Below are 8,117 nucleotides of genomic sequence, written 5' to 3'. Positions count from 1 at the left end.
CCACTCCACGCATTGACCTGGTATTGCAGTACCTCCAGGAACGGTGCACCCCTTCTTAACCCAGTTTCCAAAAGCAGAACTCGATTCACCTGATTCATATTAGCCCGATTAGCGAATTGAAATGAATTTTTATCTAACACACTTTTTACTTGCTTTATTCATCCAAATAGCAAACTCATCACCACTCAACTTCACCAACTCTGCTATGTCCCGTGCAGTATCTTGTTGTCAGTCTAATCTAGATCATGTGTAATTGAATGGAATAGATCCCTTTTGGACAAAGTGGAGTCAGATGCTGCAGTGACCACAGGTGTGAGAGGATCTACAATTGGCATCTGGTGTTATCTCTCTGCTTCCACTCCAAATAAAGTTACCTGTTGTTACCTGAACGTCAAATACTAAGAATGGGCGGCCTATGAAAGAATTAGTACTTTCATTAAGTATACTAAACCGGCTAATTGGGAATAGACAAACTGTAAAAAGCCCTCTGAGAAAGCCCCTCTCTAACCTTTGTTAGTAAGCTTTTCTGTAGCCTGCCTGTTGATGTATTTTCGGTTTGAACAGTGCACAACATGAAGAGACGGAACACTGGCGGCTTGTCACAATGCCCCCCGATGACATCACAATAGCGCTGCTGCCTAGAAAACAAGCTGCGCAGAAGAAGTTGTTCTTTGGGTGGGAGGGTGGGCTAGTGGAAGGAGGGGGCAATCTCTTTTTTTCCCGGGTGGTAGGGGGATGACAGGAGAAGGGAAGCGGGTGGTGAGAAAGGTACAGAGGGCAGGGTTTGGGGGCTGGGAAGGAAAGGGAAAAGATTAGGGTTTGGGGATGATGAAAGGGCTTTCTACGGGTAAGGATGGCAAAGGGTGGCAGTGACGGAAAGTCAGGCAACCTGTCCTGTCCGTCTTTTTGTATCGTGAATTGGAAAGACTGCAAGGGGGAGGGGAGTTGCTTGCGCCCTAAAGGAGGAGTTATTCAGATTCATTGCAGTGGGCGGCGGCTGCAAAACGCACCATTCTTCTTGTTTTTGCTCTGCAAAGCAGCCTTTTCAAGGGTTGGCTTGGGTGACAAAATGTCTTGTGTAGGCGTGGGTTTGTCTCCCTCTCGCTCTCTCTCCCTAAGATGTGTCCGGCATAGGCCAGGGTGCCACTCGAGGCCCAAACCAATTCTGGTTATCGCTTCTCGGCCTTTTGGCTAAGATCAAGTGTAGTATCTGTTCTTATCAGTTTAATATCTGATACGTCCCCTATCTGGGGACCATATATTAAATGGATTTTTAGAACAGGGAGATGGAAAAAGAGCTTGCTCTGTCCACTCCACGCATTGACCTGGTATTGCAGTACCTCCAGGAACGGTGCACCCCTTCTTAACCCAGTTTCCAAAAGCAGAACTCGATTCACCTGATTCATATTAGCCCGATTAGCGAATTGAAATGAATTTTTATCTAACACACTTTTTACTTGCTTTATTCATCCAAATAGCAAACTCATCACCACTCAACTTCACCAACTCTGCTATGTCCCGTGCAGTATCTTGTTGTCAGTCTAATCTAGATCATGTGTAATTGAATGGAATAGATCCCTTTTGGACAAAGTGGAGTCAGATGCTGCAGTGACCACAGGTGTGAGAGGATCTACAATTGGCATCTGGTGTTATCTCTCTGCTTCCACTCCAAATAAAGTTACCTGTTGTTACCTGAACGTCAAATACTAAGAATGGGCGGCCTATGAAAGAATTAGTACTTTCATTAAGTATACTAAACCGGCTAATTGGGAATAGACAAACTGTAAAAAGCTGAGAAAGCCCCTCTCTAACCTTTGTTAGTAAGCTTTTCTGTAGCCTGCCTGTTGATGTATTTTCGGTTTGAACAGTGCACAACATGAAGAGACGGAACACTGGCGGCTTGTCACAATGCCCCCGATGACATCACAATAGCGCTGCTGCCTAGAAAACAAGCTGCGCAGAAGAAGTTGTTCTTTGGGTGGGAGGGTGGGCTAGTGGAAGGAGGGGGCAATCTCTTTTTTTCCCCGGGTGGTAGGGGGATGACAGGAGAAGGGAAGCGGGTGGTGAGAAAGGTACAGAGGGCAGGGTTTGGGGGCTGGGAAGGAAAGGGAAAAGATTAGGGTTTGGGGATGATGAAAGGGCTTTCTACGGGTAAGGATGGCAAAGGGTGGCAGTGACGGAAAGTCAGGCAACCTGTCCTGTCCGTCTTTTTGTATCGTGAATTGGAAAGACTGCAAGGGGGAGGGGAGTTGCTTGCGCCCTAAAGGAGGAGTTATTCAGATTCATTGCAGTGGGCGGCGGCTGCAAAACGCACCATTCTTCTTGTTTTTGCTCTGCAAAGCAGCCTTTTCAAGGGTTGGCTTGGGTGACAAAATGTCTTGTGTAGGCGTGGGTTTGTCTCCCTCTCGCTCTCTCTCCCTAAGATGTGTCCGGCATAGGCCAGGGTGCCACTCGAGGCCCAAACCAATTCTGGTTATCGCTTCTCCGGCCTTTTGGCTAAGATCAAGTGTAGTATCTGTTCTTATCAGTTTAATATCTGATACGTCCCCTATCTGGGGACCATATATTAAATGGATTTTTAGAACAGGGAGATGGAAAAAGAGCTTGCTCTGTCCACTCCACGCATTGACCTGGTATTGCAGTACCTCCAGGAACGGTGCAACCCCTTCTTAACCCAGTTTCCAAAAGCAGAACTCGATTCACCTGATTCATATTAGCCCGATTAGCGAATTGAAATGAATTTTTATCTAACACACTTTTTACTTGCTTTATTCATCCAAATAGCAAACTCATCACCACTCAACTTCACCAACTCTGCTATGTCCCGTGCAGTATCTTGTTGTCAGTCTAATCTAGATCATGTGTAATTGAATGGAATAGATCCCTTTTGGACAAAGTGGAGTCAGATGCTGCAGTGACCACAGGTGTGAGAGGATCTACAATTGGCATCTGGTGTTATCTCTCTGCTTCCACTCCAAATAAAGTTACCTGTTGTTACCTGAACGTCAAATACTAAGAATGGGCGGCCTATGAAAGAATTAGTACTTTCATTAAGTATACTAAACCGGCTAATTGGGAATAGACAAACTGTAAAAAGCCCTCTGAGAAAGCCCCTCTCTAACCTTTGTTAGTAAGCTTTTCTGTAGCCTGCCTGTTGATGTATTTTCGGTTTGAACAGTGCACAACATGAAGAGACGGAACACTGGCGGCTTGTCACAATGCCCCCCGATGACATCACAATAGCGCTGCTGCCTAGAAAACAAGCTGCGCAGAAGAAGTTGTTCTTTGGGTGGGAGGGTGGGCTAGTGGAAGGAGGGGGCAATCTCTTTTTTTCCCGGGTGGTAGGGGGATGACAGGAGAAGGGAAGCGGGTGGTGAGAAAGGTACAGAGGGCAGGGTTTGGGGGCTGGGAAGGAAAGGGAAAAGATTAGGGTTTGGGGATGATGAAAGGGCTTTCTACGGGTAAGGATGGCAAAGGGTGGCAGTGACGGAAAGTCAGGCAACCTGTCCTGTCCGTCTTTTTGTATCGTGAATTGGAAAGACTGCAAGGGGGAGGGGAGTTGCTTGCGCCCTAAAGGAGGAGTTATTCAGATTCATTGCAGTGGGCGGCGGCTGCAAAACGCACCATTCTTCTTGTTTTTGCTCTGCAAAGCAGCCTTTTCAAGGGTTGGCTTGGGTGACAAAATGTCTTGTGTAGGCGTGGGGTTTGTCTCCCTCTCGCTCTCTCTCCCTAAGATGTGTCCGGCATAGGCCAGGGTGCCACTCGAGGCCCAAACCAATTCTGGTTATCGCTTCTCGGCCTTTTGGCTAAGATCAAGTGTAGTATCTGTTCTTATCAGTTTAATATCTGATACGTCCCCTATCTGGGGACCATATATTAAATGGATTTTAGAACAGGGAGATGGAAAAAGAGCTTGCTCTGTCCACTCCACGCATTGACCTGGTATTGCCAGTACCTCCAGGAACGGTGCACCCCTTCTTAACCCAGTTTCCAAAAGCAGAACTCGATTCACCTGATTCATATTAGCCCGATTAGCGAATTGAAATGAATTTTTATCTAACACACTTTTTACTTGCTTTATTCATCCAAATAGCAAACTCATCACCACTCAACTTCACCAACTCTGCTATGTCCCGTGCAGTATCTTGTTGTCAGTCTAATCTAGATCATGTGTAATTGAATGGAATAGATCCCTTTTGGACAAAGTGGAGTCAGATGCTGCAGTGACCACAGGGTGTGAGAGGATCTACAATTGGCATCTGGTGTTATCTCTCTGCTTCCACTCCAAATAAAGTTACCTGTTGTTACCTGAACGTCAAATACTAAGAATGGGCGGCCTATGAAAGAATTAGTACTTTCATTAAGTATACTAAACCGGCTAATTGGGAATAGACAAACTGTAAAAAGCCCTCTGAGAAAGCCCCTCTCTAACCTTTGTTAGTAAGCTTTTCTGTAGCCTGCCTGTTGATGTATTTTCGGTTTGAACAGTGCACAACATGAAGAGACGGAACACTGGCGGCTTGTCACAATGCCCCCCGATGACATCACAATAGCGCTGCTGCCTAGAAAACAAGCTGCGCAGAAGAAGTTGTTCTTTGGGTGGGAGGGTGGGCTAGTGGAAGGAGGGGGCAATCTCTTTTTTTCCCGGGTGGTAGGGGGATGACAGGAGAAGGGAAGCGGGTGGTGAGAAAGGTACAGAGGGCAGGGTTTGGGGGCTGGGAAGGAAAGGGAAAAGATTAGGGTTTGGGGATGATGAAAGGGCTTTCTACGGGTAAGGATGGCAAAGGGTGGCAGTGACGGAAAGTCAGGCAACCTGTCCTGTCCGTCTTTTTGTATCGTGAATTGGAAAGACTGCAAGGGGGAGGGGAGTTGCTTGCGCCCTAAAGGAGGAGTTATTCAGATTCATTGCAGTGGGCGGCGGCTGCAAAACGCACCATTCTTCTTGTTTTTGCTCTGCAAAGCAGCCTTTTCAAGGGTTGGCTTGGGTGACAAAATGTCTTGTGTAGGCGTGGGTTTGTCTCCCTCTCGCTCTCTCTCCCTAAGATGTGTCCGGCATAGGCCAGGGTGCCACTCGAGGCCCAAACCAATTCTGGTTATCGCTTCTCGGCCTTTTGGCTAAGATCAAGTGTAGTATCTGTTCTTATCAGTTTAATATCTGATACGTCCCCTATCTGGGGACCATATATTAAATGGATTTTTAGAACAGGGAGATGGAAAAAGAGCTTGCTCTGTCCACTCCACGCATTGACCTGGTATTGCAGTACCTCCAGGAACGGTGCACCCCTTCTTAACCCAGTTTCCAAAAGCAGAACTCGATTCACCTGATTCATATTAGCCCGATTAGCGAATTGAAATGAATTTTTATCTAACACACTTTTTACTTGCTTTATTCATCCAAATAGCAAACTCATCACCACTCAACTTCACCAACTCTGCTATGTCCCGTGCAGTATCTTGTTGTCAGTCTAATCTAGATCATGTGTAATTGAATGGAATAGATCCCTTTTGGACAAAGTGGAGTCAGATGCTGCAGTGACCACAGGTGTGAGAGGATCTACAATTGGCATCTGGTGTTATCTCTCTGCTTCCACTCCAAATAAAGTTACCTGTTGTTACCTGAACGTCAAATACTAAGAATGGGCGGCCTATGAAAGAATTAGTACTTTCATTAAGTATACTAAACCGGCTAATTGGGAATAGACAAACTGTAAAAAGCCCTCTGAGAAAGCCCCTCTCTAACCTTTGTTAGTAAGCTTTTCTGTAGCCTGCCTGTTGATGTATTTTCGGTTTGAACAGTGCACAACATGAAGAGACGGAACACTGGCGGCTTGTCACAATGCCCCCCGATGACATCACAATAGCGCTGCTGCCTAGAAAACAAGCTGCGCAGAAGAAGTTGTTCTTTGGGTGGGAGGGTGGGCTAGTGGAAGGAGGGGGCAATCTCTTTTTTTCCCGGGTGGTAGGGGGATGACAGGAGAAGGGAAGCGGGTGGTGAGAAAGGTACAGAGGGCAGGGTTTGGGGGCTGGGAAGGAAAGGGAAAAGATTAGGGTTTGGGGATGATGAAAGGGCTTTCTACGGGTAAGGATGGCAAAGGGTGGCAGTGACGGAAAGTCAGGCAACCTGTCCTGTCCGTCTTTTTGTATCGTGAATTGGAAAGACTGCAAGGGGGAGGGGAGTTGCTTGCGCCCTAAAGGAGGAGTTATTCAGATTCATTGCAGTGGGCGGCGGCTGCAAAACGCACCATTCTTCTTGTTTTTGCTCTGCAAAGCAGCCTTTTCAAGGGTTGGCTTGGGTGACAAAATGTCTTGTGTAGGCGTGGGTTTGTCTCCCTCTCGCTCTCTCTCCCTAAGATGTGTCCGGCATAGGCCAGGGTGCCACTCGAGGCCCAAACCAATTCTGGTTATCGCTTCTCGGCCTTTTGGCTAAGATCAAGTGTAGTATCTGTTCTTATCAGTTTAATATCTGATACGTCCCCTATCTGGGGACCATATATTAAATGGATTTTTAGAACAGGGAGATGGAAAAAGAGCTTGCTCTGTCCACTCCACGCATTGACCTGGTATTGCAGTACCTCCAGGAACGGTGCACCCCTTCTTAACCCAGTTTCCAAAAGCAGAACTCGATTCACCTGATTCATATTAGCCCGATTAGCGAATTGAAATGAATTTTTATCTAACACACTTTTTACTTGCTTTATTCATCCAAATAGCAAACTCATCACCACTCAACTTCACCAACTCTGCTATGTCCCGTGCAGTATCTTGTTGTCAGTCTAATCTAGATCATGTGTAATTGAATGGAATAGATCCCTTTTGGACAAAGTGGAGTCAGATGCTGCAGTGACCACAGGTGTGAGAGGATCTACAATTGGCATCTGGTGTTATCTCTCTGCTTCCACTCCAAATAAAGTTACCTGTTGTTACCTGAACGTCAAATACTAAGAATGGGCGGCCTATGAAAGAATTAGTACTTTCATTAAGTATACTAAACCGGCTAATTGGGAATAGACAAACTGTAAAAAGCCCTCTGAGAAAGCCCCTCTCTAACCTTTGTTAGTAAGCTTTTCTGTAGCCTGCCTGTTGATGTATTTTCGGTTTGAACAGTGCACAACATGAAGAGACGGAACACTGGCGGCTTGTCACAATGCCCCCCGATGACATCACAATAGCGCTGCTGCCTAGAAAACAAGCTGCGCAGAAGAAGTTGTTCTTTGGGTGGGAGGGTGGGCTAGTGGAAGGAGGGGGCAATCTCTTTTTTTCCCGGGTGGTAGGGGGATGACAGGAGAAGGGAAGCGGGTGGTGAGAAAGGTACAGAGGGCAGGGTTTGGGGGCTGGGAAGGAAAGGGAAAAGATTAGGGTTTGGGGATGATGAAAGGGCTTTCTACGGGTAAGGATGGCAAAGGGTGGCAGTGACGGAAAGTCAGGCAACCTGTCCTGTCCGTCTTTTTGTATCGTGAATTGGAAAGACTGCAAGGGGGAGGGGAGTTGCTTGCGCCCTAAAGGAGGAGTTATTCAGATTCATTGCAGTGGGCGGCGGCTGCAAAACGCACCATTCTTCTTGTTTTTGCTCTGCAAAGCAGCCTTTTCAAGGGTTGGCTTGGGTGACAAAATGTCTTGTGTAGGCGTGGGTTTGTCTCCCTCTCGCTCTCTCTCCCTAAGATGTGTCCGGCATAGGCCAGGGTGCCACTCGAGGCCCAAACCAATTCTGGTTATCGCTTCTCGGCCTTTTGGCTAAGATCAAGTGTAGTATCTGTTCTTATCAGTTTAATATCTGATACGTCCCCTATCTGGGGACCATATATTAAATGGATTTTTAGAACAGGGAGATGGAAAAAGAGCTTGCTCTGTCCACTCCACGCATTGACCTGGTATTGCAGTACCTCCAGGAACGGTGCACCCCTTCTTAACCCAGTTTCCAAAAGCAGAACTCGATTCACCTGATTCATATTAGCCCGATTAGCGAATTGAAATGAATTTTTATCTAACACACTTTTTACTTGCTTTATTCATCCAAATAGCAAACTCATCACCACTCAACTTCACCAACTCTGCTATGTCCCGTGCAGTATCTTGTTGTCAGTCTAATCTAGATCATGTGTAATTGAATGGAATAGATC

The 8,117-nt window shown here is 46.5% G+C and overlaps 6 non-coding genes across 6 annotated transcripts; all 6 read left to right on the top strand.

The window, feature by feature from the left end:
* The first annotated feature begins 1,171 nt into the window (after positions 1–1,171).
* Positions 1,172–1,362, top strand: LOC142274640 (U2 spliceosomal RNA). Its single transcript, XR_012738917.1, has one exon. It is a non-coding gene; the product is annotated as a U2 spliceosomal RNA (small nuclear RNA).
* Positions 1,363–2,475: 1,113 nt separating this feature from the next.
* On the top strand, positions 2,476–2,667 carry LOC142274642 (U2 spliceosomal RNA). Its single transcript, XR_012738919.1, has one exon. It is a non-coding gene; the product is annotated as a U2 spliceosomal RNA (small nuclear RNA).
* A 1,119-nt stretch (positions 2,668–3,786) lies between these two features.
* On the top strand, positions 3,787–3,977 carry LOC142274644 (U2 spliceosomal RNA). Its single transcript, XR_012738920.1, has one exon. It is a non-coding gene; the product is annotated as a U2 spliceosomal RNA (small nuclear RNA).
* A 1,118-nt stretch (positions 3,978–5,095) lies between these two features.
* LOC142274639 (U2 spliceosomal RNA) lies at positions 5,096–5,286 on the top strand. The gene has a single exon (XR_012738916.1). It is a non-coding gene; the product is annotated as a U2 spliceosomal RNA (small nuclear RNA).
* Positions 5,287–6,403: 1,117 nt separating this feature from the next.
* Positions 6,404–6,594, top strand: LOC142274638 (U2 spliceosomal RNA). The gene has a single exon (XR_012738915.1). It is a non-coding gene; the product is annotated as a U2 spliceosomal RNA (small nuclear RNA).
* A 1,117-nt stretch (positions 6,595–7,711) lies between these two features.
* On the top strand, positions 7,712–7,902 carry LOC142274637 (U2 spliceosomal RNA). The gene has a single exon (XR_012738914.1). It is a non-coding gene; the product is annotated as a U2 spliceosomal RNA (small nuclear RNA).
* The last annotated feature ends 215 nt before the right edge of the window (positions 7,903–8,117 follow it).

Source organism: Anomaloglossus baeobatrachus, unplaced genomic scaffold (genome assembly GCF_048569485.1).
Source record: "Anomaloglossus baeobatrachus isolate aAnoBae1 unplaced genomic scaffold, aAnoBae1.hap1 Scaffold_3762, whole genome shotgun sequence".
NCBI lineage: Eukaryota > Metazoa > Chordata > Amphibia > Anura > Aromobatidae > Anomaloglossus > Anomaloglossus baeobatrachus.
The sequence above is the reverse complement of the archived record's forward strand: the minus strand, read 5'-3'. Positions and strand labels throughout refer to the sequence as shown.